Genomic DNA, 13272 nt, shown 5'->3' with positions numbered 1-13272 from the left:
ATAAGTTTCCTGTTTATCAAACAGACCAGGAGGCAGAATGGGCTTGCCCTTTAATAATAAAAGATGGTTTGGTGTTAATGCCTCGAGATCGTTCGGATCATCACTGGATGGCGTTATGGGTCTGTCGTTCAGCACAGCTTCGACCTCACAGAATATTGTACTGAGGGCTTCATCATCAACTATTTGCTGCTTGGTGACAGAACAAAGAATTCTTTTATATACTTGCTGTATCAAACGTTCCCAGACGCCACCGTGGTGGGCTCCATGAGGTGGGTTAAAAGTCCATTTTATTCCATAGAGTTATTCCATTATTATATAGAGTGTTCTGGATTTTGTTTTGGTTCAGGTTTTGTAGTGCTTGTTTCAGCTCACGATTCGCACTTATGAAATTTGTTCCGTTATCTGATTTTATTTCTTTGACTTGTCCTCGCCTACAGATGAACCTTCTGATCGCATTAATGCAGGAATCTGTGTCAAGAGTATGGGCCACTTCGAGATGGACAGCACGGCATGTTAGACATGTGAATATGACCCCATACCTTTTAACAGCATTCCTGCCTTTTTTGACCTCAATAGGTCCGAAGTAGTCCATTCCGACCAGAGTGAATGGAGGAAGGTCCATTGCAAGTCTTTCAGGCGGGAGGTCAGACATTTTCTGTTCCCCAGGCCTTTGATGAAGGCGGCGGCAGGTCATGCATTCCCTAATGATCTTTCTGGCTAGCGCGTTGGCATGAGGAATCCAAAACTGTCGGCGAAGAGAAGAGAGCATATGATTTCTCCCACCATGTCCAATCTTCTTATGTACATGGTGGAGAATGAGCTCAGAGATGTTGCTACTCTTCGGCAGGATGACCGGGTGTTTCGCCTCTTCTTGCAATGCAGCTTTGCTCAGCCGCCCGCCTATTCTTAGGACACCATCAACCATTGTAGGATCCAGCTTGTATAGATGATTAGACTTCTTTATGGGTTTTCCCGCAGTCAGGTTTGAAATTTCATAAATTTCATAATTTCAGGAAAGTATTGCTTTTGTACAAAACTGATTATTGCCTTTTCAGCCTTTTCAAGATCTGTCACTGAGAGGTAAGTCAACCTTTTCTTTTCATCCTTTGGTTTTTTATCTTTGGTATGCATGTCAACATGTATGTTTGTCTTAGTCTTTCCATCACATCTTTGTTTAAGTGTGTCTTTGACCTTTAAGATCCATGCAATTGCTCTTTTCAGGTCCATCCAGCTTGAAAAGTAAGACAACAGCTTGCTGGTGGGACAGGATTCCTTCATGGGCTGAACAAAAGTGGCATGAACGGAAACTTCCTGTTTTATCTCAGGATCATCCTCTGGAATGACATCCATGTTTTCCATTGTTCCTGGCCACTGCATGTCAGTAGAGAGAAATTCTGGCCCTTTGAACCAAGTTTGACATTGGAGAAAGGCTTTGGCTGACAAGCCACGTGAAGCTACATCAGCCGGGTTCTCCTTTGAACAGATGTGCCTCCATTGTTCCACCTTAGACAGAGAGTGAATGACAGAGATGCGATTTGCAACATATGTCTTAAATCTTCTGTTTCTATTTGCAATGTATTGCAGAACAGTCATGCTGTCTGACCAGAAGATGGGATCTGCCAGCGTAAACTGTAACTCTCTTCTAAGCATCTGATCCAGACGCACAGCCGACATGAAGCGAGCCGATCCAAGTTTTCCAGATGTGAGCGATGTCATGTGGGATTTTCTCATCCCATGTCAGCTTCAGTTTACATAAGCTTTGCACGATCTGCTTCGCCACAAGGGTGATAGGAGCCAGAAAACCCAGGGGGTCGTATATGGAACAGACAATGGACAGAATGCCCCTCCTGGTGATCTGGTGAGGCTTGATGGTTATGCTGAATGTAAAGCAATCTCTTTCCACGTTCCATTGAGCACCAAGAGCTCTCTCCATTGGCAGCTGTTCCTTGCTCAAGTCCAGTGTTCTTACTTCCTTTGCTCGATCCTTTTCGGGAATAGCAGAAAGAACAGTGCGGTCATTACTGATCCATTTGTTTAAATGGAAGCCTCCCTTTGCACACAACTCAGTGAGCTGCTGCTGCAGTAGCAAAGCCTGCTCTGTACCATTGACTGCTTTCAGGCAGTCGTCGACATAAAAGTTGTGGCGAACTGTGTTTATGATTTCTTCGGAGTACTGATTCTGGTTGTCGTCTGCTGTCTTAAGCAAGGCAAATGTTGCACAGCTAGGTGAGGAAACCGCGCCAAAGATATGCACGATCATTCTGTGCTCAACCAGATTCTTAGAGATGTCCCCACCAGGCCACCAGAGAAAGCGCAAGAAGTTCACATCTTCCTTTGCTACACGAACCTGGTGAAACATCCCTTCTACATCAGTAATGAAAGCAGTTGGACCTTGACGAAAGCGAAGTAGTACGCCAAGGAGCGTATTGGTCAAATCAGGACCTTGAAGAAGCTCTTTATTCAAAGAGGTTCCACCAAACACTGCAGCGCAGTCAAAAACCACACGCAATTTCTTTTTGCGTGGGTGGTAGACACCGTGACGTGGCAAGTACTACTGCTTGCCAGTTTCGGACAGCAGCTCACTTTGAGGAATGACTTCAGCATAGCCTTTTGCCATCATTTCATCCACAAAGGCTTTGTATTCAGTAAAGAACTCTGTATTCTTTTCGAATCTCTTCAATAGATGTTGAGCTCTTTGTTGGGCTATTTGTTTGTTGTTGGGCATGCTCACATTGGCGTTACGAAAAGGAAGCTTCAAATGGTAATGACCATCTTTAAGTTCGGCAGAATCGGAGATGATTTTCAAAAACTGCTCATCCTCTTGTGACAATTCATTCTTTTCATCACAATGTTGTTCTGTGAAGTCATGGTTATATTGCTTTATCAACAGGCTTTCCAAGTTGGCAATTGAAGTTCTGTTTACATGAACACAAGTTTCATTTGTGTTTCCATCAGAGCCAAGTGGGCCATTGATAACCCAACCGAGCAGAGTTTTCACAGCGTAAGGTCCACTACCTATGCTGTTGACCATGTTCCAGGGTTCTAAAGCTCTTGGAGCATTGACTCCTATCAGCAGCCCAATGCCAGCATCGATAGGGGTGATGTCAACCTCCTCGAGGTACGACCATTTTCTTATATCTACAAGTTTGGGAATGTTATTGTGCGTCACAGGAATGGATTTCTGTGTAAAGACATCAGGCAGTTTGAGAAATGTGTTACTGTCTAAAGCAGCTACTTCCAAGCCAGATATTTGATAGCTGGTTACAGGTTTTTCTTGGCCCATTCTTTTTAACAAGATCTCCGTTTTCTTTCCAGGGGCGTGAAGCTGTTTGGCCAACTCTTCTGTACAAAAGGTTGCCGAGCTTCCTGAATCTAAGAAGGCATAGGTGTTAATGCACTTCGTTCCTTTTTCCAGTTTTACCTTGACAGGCACAATTGATAGAGCGCACTCTCTCTTGCCGGCCCCAGTATCACTACCAGTTGCTAGAGAACCGCTGGCTCCCTATTGCTCTGGTACTGTATGTGCAGAATAGTTGGATGGCTCTTTTTACACACATCGCGTTTTTGACAATTTTTGCTTATGTGCCCTCCTTCCAGGCATCCAAAACACAGTCCTTTAGCTTTCAAGAACTCCACTTTTTCTTTATTTGGTTTGGCTTGAAACATCTCACAAACATCCATAAAATGATTTTTACTGCAGAACATGCAGGTCTTTGTGTTCACATTTGAATCGCTTTTATTTGTAGGTTGTTTGTTCATTTGCAAGTGCACTTTTGTCTGTCCAGGTGTTGACATTGGTAAAACAGCTGTAGCAAAATTACTTCCTTTATTAGATTTTAAGAAAGTTTTGGTCTGCCTTGATTCTGTGGTTTTGCTCAGTGGACTCTGAACTTCTCCAAAGATTGGATCCAACATTGCTCTGGACTGTTTATCAATAAAGCCAATTACATCCTTGAAAGTTGGTCTTTGTTTGTGTTTGTCATAGATGTTACAAGCAACAGCTCTCCATCTGTCACGAAGCTTGAATGGCAATTTTGACACAAGGATCTTTAAGTTGGTTGGTGTTTCAAGATCTGATACATAATCCATCTCTTGCATTGTATTGTGACAACTTTTCAGGAATATGACATATGACCTTAGACCAGATGCATCTTCTGCCTTGATGGCAGGCCATTTAAGTGCTTTGTCCAGAAATGCAGATGTTATTTTGATTTCATTTCCAAAATGCCACTCGAGTTGAGACTTGGCTTCATTGAACCCCTCTTCTGGTGGCAAATGAAAACAGCTGCGCACAAGATTCCTTGCTTCTCCACATGTGTATTGCTCCAGATAGTAAAGCCTTTGCTGCATGTTTTCAGTTTTAGTTTCAATCATTTGTTCGAAGGATTTGATGAATGATTTGAATTGAAGAGGATCTCCATGAAAAACAGAAAGTTGTCTCTGTGGAAGCTGGGACAGCGCTTGTTGTTTTAAAAGCAGTTCCGTGATTTCATTTTGTTTTTTCATAACAGCAACAAGAGAATCGTCATTTTTTGAGCGGGGGATTTCTTTGAGCGGTTCCTTCATTACGCTTCGGATTGGCATTTTTGTTTGAATAGAGAACGAGATTTGCAGTTCTGGTTTGACCTCAGTTTGGGTATATTTGGGTTCATTTGAGCTACTTTGGTCTGGAAATATTCTTTGCTTTGTTTGACGCTTTCGTGTTGTCGTTGGGATAACATATTCAGTTGACGTTCCAGACGGAGTTGTAAGCAAAATGTCGCATTCAGAAAGCGCTTTAATTTTCGCTTCTGCTTCAGCTATTCTAGTTTGAAGTTGAAGTTTTTCTTTTTTCGATTTTATTTGCAGCTCTTCCATCTCAAGCTCAAACTGCTTATCCACGGACTGAGATCGCGCAACTAACACGGCACGTTGGACTCACGCTTCTGAGAGCGCATCAGAGGCTTTGCTGCTCCGACTGGAGACTTTACTAGGAAGCTTTGCTGAGGCCTGCGAAATGCTGTCGTGTGGCGACACGGAATCAACACAAGCACCCTGTACCACATCAGTTTCTTCCTCAATTTCGTCTGCTTCTACTACTTCGGCTTTCAGAAAAAACTCAACACCAGTCAGAAACTCCTTGAACTGCGACATTTTCGGCTTGTACCAGTCATTTTGATCATGTTCTCGCTCATCATCCGTCAATAAAGATTGGACACTTTCTTGTAATTTCTCAAACTCCTGCAGATAACGAATAAAATCCCCAATTTGTTGTTCGACATCTTTTGTATCACCCGCTTCAATAAGAGCGTTTATTTCATTGCGTTTTCTTGTCAGAACACCCAGCTTTCCTCTACAGGTGCCTATTAATTTAAACAATTGCCTTTCCTTCTCTATCGTTGTCTCCTCATCAACCACGTCTTGTTCGGACATCTTTACATTTTATTCTTTTAGTTCACAGTGCAATCAACATTCCGAAAGACTTAAAACTTCATTCAAAACGTTTCCTTTGTTTCCTGCTTGCTCGCAGCAGATGACAGGCCAAACTTTGTCGGACGCGGTGGCCCGAAGTTACTCAAACTCCGTATTACTCACGGTTTTTCTTTCATTCGAGCTTCCAAAACTTCAGATGTATCTTTCCCAGAATCCAGATAACGAAATCCATTAATCCTTGACTGTTTTTACTTTGTATTGTCCATTTTTATGTCCAAGTTCCATGGGCCGCGAACAATGTAGAGCCAGGTTGGATTAACGCACCTCTTTGTTTACGTTGCAAGAATGATTTATTGTCCGTGTACAAAGCATAATCATGAATGAAAAAGTCGTTGTAAATTAGTCCATATATATGATCTTAACGAAAAACTGTTTCTTAAGTGTTAGTAAACTAGAGAGTGGTAAAAACAGTGTGATTCACCCCCACTCCCATTATCCGTCGGCCTCAAACTGATACCTGTGCCCGACGTCATATACCCTTTGCCCCCTCGTGTCACATCAAAGATGGCAGGCCATAACATCAAGCAGGGAAATGTAGTTTAAAACCATTCCATGTTACAAAAAAAAAAAATAATAATAATTCTTTCAAGGAAAAGTATGAAATGGCTATAACAACGGATATCGCTGAAAACATCACCAGTGTATGTCTAATACATGTCCGTTTAAGCATTATCCACAAATATGACACATACTGAATGAATGGAAAAAAATAAAACTTGCGATATAGCTGGGATTCGAACCACGCATGGACAAGAAAGTTGATCTGATTAGCTTCTGTATTGTCTATACCACTACACTACGAGGCGTTGAAGTTGATGCAGGATTTGTATGTATATTTTGCACTTTTAGTCAAAGTTAACACAAGTTAACATATGTGAGAAATATACGCCCATGTTAACTGGTGCTATCACAATTTAACATGGGCATATGCAAGCCTCAAAACAACAAAGTAGGTTCATCTTTCCCTTTCATACCAAAACAAACTGGCATGTCCCCACTACTTTATTCCGTTTTGGGGGTTAATAATATGAAACACGTCATGTACAAAAGTTATCAACTTTGTTATAGGGAGGGAAAGTAATCTCATCGCCATCTAGTGGTTGCGTTCCTAGAGTTTAGCGGAGTGGATGGGGTTTTTTTTTAGAAAAAATATATCTCGGTGCACATTGGGATCTTAATTTAATGCCTTCCATATGTTAGGCACTGGGGTCACCTCTATTGCTTCAAGTGGTCATACCTTATTTTTAGGATCAGTTGAATTGTTTTGAGTTTTTGTCCAAACATGTGACGTCACATGTTTGGGCGCTTAATCTCTTAACTGGCTTAACATATTTTTGTAATAACGGAATGTGATGTAAACCGCGTGGTGATAACCTTTATGTCAGGACAACTGGTGTTGTGCTTCTACTCACATGAAGAGCTGGCAGTAAGTGTTAAGTGGCAATGCTAACCAGGCTAATAAACAAACCATGCTACCGTGAGTAACGTTGAAGGGTAAAGTCACGTGACTTCTTTTGTAGTTCATTTATGAAACAAATGGAGCAATTTCGATTTTCTTAAATAAGGCAAAATAGGGTCTGACATTTTCACAGTTAGAATATTATTACTGTATAGACACTGAAAAATATTTTTGGTGGATAACATCGCTGATTTGGCTTCACAATATTTTTTTTAAAATAGGTCTATGGGACTTAACATTGGAGCTGCTCTTCGATAGGAACGCAACCACTTGGGGCGCTGGTTTTCACTTTCCCTCCCTATTAGTCTCGGTGAAGTTATGCAGTGAGCTGTGATTTGAAGTGAACATATGACATTTATTTTCTCCGAGTTAGACTTATATTATTTAATTTGTTGGTCCTAATTTGACGACAGAAAATGGTCATCATGGTAGCATATTTATGGATTACAAAACTTTGATGTAGCTACCGAGAGAGTTTGATGACATGCTGTTTCAGATTCCCACATAGCCTCAATTAGAAAATAGTTTAACCTACTGCTCGTTCAGCAGCCTGTTGCAAAACATTCATGTAGCCTAGATGTGTTTGCTATAATAAATATCTTGATCTATTTACAAATAAGCTGTCACAAGACAACATAGGCATATCCATTCATTTAATGGGAACACCATGCTATTGCAGAGATGCAAAATAACCAGTGGTGCAACTGGTTAGCAGGATGGCCTACTGCTAGTTTGCGATTTTAGTGAGCAGTTCGAGGCCCACACGTGATCATTATTTTGCATTATAATCACGATATGATCTGCCCACAAAAAAAAAAACGTCTGAAGTGGGGTCATGCATGCAGTTTGTTTTAACTGTTTTGGTATGTGAGGAAAAATTAATCTGCATTATTCAAGGCTTGCATTCGGTGTCATGTCACCAGTTAACATGGAAATCAGGATATCAGTAGCTAGGTAGCTAGCTAGACTAGCACTATAGATTAATGATGGTTAAAGGGGAACTTGGCAACTATTTCAACTTAATAAACCCGTTTAGAAATCATTTGGATGGTTAAATGACCTGTTCCGGTGAAAATGGTGACTTTCCCGGCTGCGCCTAGCGTCCCCAGGCGGAAAACCAACCTTGCAACATTGAGACTACCGTCCCGGAAAGAGAAGTGAGAAACAAGAAACTCGCTTTAAATCGTGTTTCTTACCTTGTAACATCCACATAGTTCTGCCAAACTTATGCTAACAGTTCGCTAGCTTGTAAACAAATCCATGTGCTTTATCATTACCTTTTCACACAGTTTGAAATAGCATAATGTGCAATTTCTCCAGCAGAGAGGGAAATCCTGCCAAGTTTCCCTTTAATGATGGCATTGATGTGATTGCTCGTCTCTCTGTGTAGTGGTAGTGCTGATTGCAATGTACCTTTTGCCTCATGTTGGAAACAACGAAACCTTTGTTGTTTTACTTTGACACTTTGCTGTTTGCAGAGCATTTTGTGTGGATAATGCTTTTAAGCGGACATGCATTTTACATGAACCGGTGATTTCCGCGTGTTTTCGGCAAGATCTTTCTTTGTATTCTGTCTCACTGTGGGCTTGTGAAAATGTGAATCCCCCGGCACTCGAGTCCAACATATACACACATGACTGCAAAGCCAACAGTAGTCATACCTCCATCATCAAGTTTGCAGATGACACAGTGATCTTGGGCCTGATTAGTAACAACAATGAACAGCTGTACTTGGATCAGGTTGATGAGGTGGCACAGTGGTGTCAATCTAACAGCTTGACACTGAATATCAATAAAACCAAGGAAATGGTAGTGATTACAGAAGGCAGCAGCAGAACTACAGTTACACCCCACTAATGATCAGCGGGCAACCTGTAGAGAGAGTCACAAGTTTTAAATACCTTGGTGTCCACATTACTGAAGACTTAACATGGACTGTTAACACTCAATATGTTCTGAAAAAGTCCAGACAACGACTCTACTTCCTTCGTCAGCTAAGGAAATTCAAAGTTTCTACATCCATCATGAAGGCCTTCTACACTTCAGCGGTTGAGAGTGTTCTAACTGGTAGCATCATCACCTGGTATGGGAACTCCACAGTTAGAGATTGTAGTACTCTGCAGAGAGTAGTGCGCTCAGCTGAACGTACTATAAGAACTCAACTCCCTGCTCTACAAGATATCTATTCCAGAAGAGTACTCCTAAGAGCCCAAAAGATTCTGAAGGACATCCTAAGGACAGGCTCATCCTAACAATGGATTATTCCTACCGCTGAAATCAAGAAGACGCCTATGTACAGTAGTCACAAAGCCAGAACTGAGAGACTCAGGAGAAGTTTTTATCCCCAGGCCATCCGAACTCTGAACTCACACTATACTGACTTTGCACACATTCACTCCTCAGCACTCTCAAACATTTCCCAACTCTGAACTCACACTATACTGACTTTGCACTCATTCACTACTCAGCACTCATGACCCCCCCCCCCCCAACACACACACACATATCTGACTTTCTCCAACTTTTGCACATCTCCATAGAACTTTTTATTTATTATTTTTGATTTCTCCTCCATCTACCCATGTCCTTGATTGCCTAGCCTTTCTGCCCCCCCACCCCCATCCCCAACACACACACTTACATCATCACTGTCATCACTTCACATACATACAGCACACTGCTTGCTACAGTAAGCCTCCTCTACATACTTGCTGCACACTGCCCCCCCCCCCCCCCCTACATACACAGCACATTGTCTTCAGGATCTTCTCCAACACACATCCTCTACATACTTACAGCACACTGCCCCCACCTACACACTACACACACACACACACAGTCACTGCTCCACTCCCCTCCCGCCCACACACACATCTTCACTGTCATCACTCACATACATCATACATACAGTACTCTGCTTGCAATAGTAAGTCCCTGCCCCCCCCCCCCCCCCCCACATACACAGCACATTATTTCATCAGGAAGCTTCTCCAACACACATCCCCAACATACTTACAGCACACTGCCCCCCCCCCCCCCCCCCCAATACACAGCACATTGTCTCATGAGGAAGCTTCCCCAACACACATATTGCACACTGCCCTCTCCCCACATACACAGCACACTATCCCATCTCCCCTGTCATCCCCCCAACACACACACCAAGACCCCTGGCAGTTGGGTTAGCCCCTTGAGCCGTGGATCTGCCCAAGGTTTCTTCCTTGGTAAGAGAGTTTTTCCTTGCCCCTGTTGCTCCTGGGTGCTCCTTGTTGGTGCCCCCCACCCAATCCCAATCCTCCCCCACCTTTTTTATGCAGCCCTTGCCACTTAATCTACTAAACCCCTCTTCTACTGCACTCTTTACCCCCCCCCCATTAATGCACAAATAGGCTGACACCAGACATAATTTCACTGCATTTCTTACTTCCAGTAACTATATGCATGTGACAATAAACTTTCTTGTATCCTTGTATCATGTTTATTTGAACTCCTTCTAAAGCAGCCATTCAAAATAATAGGTAGGCTATCGGCCGACCGAAGAGAAGCTATCTCTCCACCTCCCCAACATGAGCTGCTTAACAAGCTCTCTCCCAAGTTGCGTGGGAACCAATTGGATCTGCAGCACACTTGGTCCCGTCTTCTATTAATCCTGGAAATATGGTTCGATTTTGTTATGGACACATCAACACCACATGATCGCACAGACCTGTTTATTGAATCAGAGTCACATTTGCAGCAAATAAGGTAAACTACCTGCTCGGGATAACGTGCTAATTGTTTATCCAGTTAACATGCATCCCATTAAGATCCAGACACCGGATTTGTTTGTCCTCAATGTGTTCCACTTCGTTGATGACAGCGGACATTTTGAATGTGTCCTTCTGCATAAGGCCTTTCTGACCTCTGTTTTTTGAATATATCAATATTACTTGACGCCCAGAAATCCAATACTGTTGCACTCGGCTAAATGGGGGTGCTGCGTCCACATGTTGAACACGCGTTCTCGCACACTTTCCTGCAAACTTGTCCGACTTAGCAACAGTAACTATGGGACTGACAATGGGAGGAGGGGCTTGGGATCGGTCAATTATTCAACCCATAGACTGTATAGAACTGGACAGTGTGCCGTCTGTTAACCCTTAAAGGTGTAGGTTTTTGAACATTCTAAGTTCCGCAACAATTGAAGGTTCTAAAATTCTATGTTGAATTCAATGAACCCGGATATTCTTTAGAATGTTCATTTCTCAACATTCCCGTCACACCGGTGTGACGGTACTCCTTTAAGGGTTAAGGGTGATGCGAGCGTTAGTCCAGAGCCCCCTGGTGGCTGGCTGCTGTACAATGTGTAACTCCGCCCATCCCCATGTATTTCAATGGCCAAGTAGCCAACTTTCCGTGTCACTTTTCTCACCTAAAACTATTTTTGTATCAACAACTTTTTATTCGAAAAAATTGTTTTCAAGATGCTTCAATACACACAATTTTTCTTTTCTCGCTGAAATTATTTTTTTTAATGTTATATTAACAAATCTAAAAAGGGCGTGTTTACACCTATGATTGACAGCTGCCTGGCTGCAGACACGACGCTTTGTCTATTATGTTTTACCGTCTAGGCTGCAGACACTACCACGTCATCGCTCACTTATTTTAACGACACCTGATTTCGACACATAATCTAACCTAAATAAGTGTTGCTGTTATTATCATTAGGCTATATCTTATCACAGTCTGACTAAATACATATTGATAGTCATACATTGTGTAGTTGTTTGTAAGAGACATCGTTGTTAGTTGTGACCGATTCTTTGTGAAAAAAGATATGTGCTGTTCTTTCGTAGATGCTAAATATATTAGCTCATAGCATGCTACATCATGCTAGCATTAGCCAGTGGATAGGTAAAGTAAAAGGGCTCTGCTATATTGATCCGAAGTGACGTTAGCCATAGTCACCATCATTTACAGTCCTACTTGTTTCAAATGGTATAACGTAACCAGTGATTGCCGCCATCATCGTTGCAACTTCATTTGAATACACTTTGTTACTGGAGAAAGCGATGGGTTTCATTAACGTTAACTCTTGCTTAGTTTTGCGAATGGCAATTAACGCCACCTAGCCCGCCACCCAGCCCGACAAATAACGTTACTTGTTCAAAGTTACAAATGGCCAATTTGCTTAGTATGCTCAGAACAGCGGTATCTGAAAATGCGTTAAGGTATCGTTGTTACCTGCGATTGCACTGCTGGAGAAGCATTTTGCATTGGTATGATTTGATCAGGTCTTGCCAGTGATGTGTAAATCCTCCCGTAGATGTACATCATTTCAAAATAATACGTCTAAATTGAAAACTGTGACAACTCATTGATAGGCTCTCTCAATATGTCTGTAATCGTATGCCTCTACCACATGCTTGCTAGTCTCACCAGAGAGGGTGCTCCATTATAAATCAAAAATGTAATACTGCAGCCTTCATGTCAGCTGTAAAAATATGAGAACATGGACCTACAACATCAGTATACTCTGTAAAATTTTTACACATAATCAGAAAGCTACTTTGCTGTTCAGTGTGTGATGTGTTTAAAGTGGTACTACATTTAAAGAAACATTTTTATTCTTTGTTTCAAGTGCATAAGAAAATACCACATTATGATGATGATGGTTACCCTTACCAAATACAAAACAATATAATACTTAAAACAGGGATCAATCAATAGCCTAATGAAATAAACAATGAAAATGAGGGGGGAAAGCAATAATAAATGATAATGCCCATTCAATCAATAATATAATAACAAAAACATGGTAAGACTACATTAAGGAGAATATCAATAATAAACAATGTCAAATTAATCAACAGCCTATAATGAAAATAAAACAGTACTACTGCATACAAACCATAATGTATAAGAAGTGCTTAAAAGACCAAAAACTATCACAAGAACGGAAAGCACTGGGCAACTCATTCCACCAACATGGAACCACTGAGAAAAAGAGTCTTGAATTTGACCTAGCATTTAAGACTGGTCGACACAACAGACGCTCATCAGAAGACCGCAGTGGGCGGATGTATATCTTGATCATTGAATTAAAATAACAAGGAGCAGATCCAGTCAGTGTCCTATAGGCCAAAGTGAGAGATTTAAATTTCATTCTGGCTACTGTAGGGAGCCAATGGAGAGTAACTAGGAGAGGAGTTACGATGTGTCCTCTTTGGCTGATTGAAGACCAGTCATGTTGCAGCATTCTGAATGATATATCACACAAAAGAAATTAAAAAAAATTCAATATTGATTTAGTATCAACCAATAATTATTCTGATATTAATATTATTGTAATGTCTACA

The sequence above is a fragment of the Alosa sapidissima genome, chromosome 10, assembly GCF_018492685.1.
Source record: "Alosa sapidissima isolate fAloSap1 chromosome 10, fAloSap1.pri, whole genome shotgun sequence".
In the NCBI taxonomy this organism is placed as follows: domain Eukaryota; kingdom Metazoa; phylum Chordata; class Actinopteri; order Clupeiformes; family Clupeidae; genus Alosa; species Alosa sapidissima.
Note: the sequence above shows the minus strand (reverse complement) of the source record.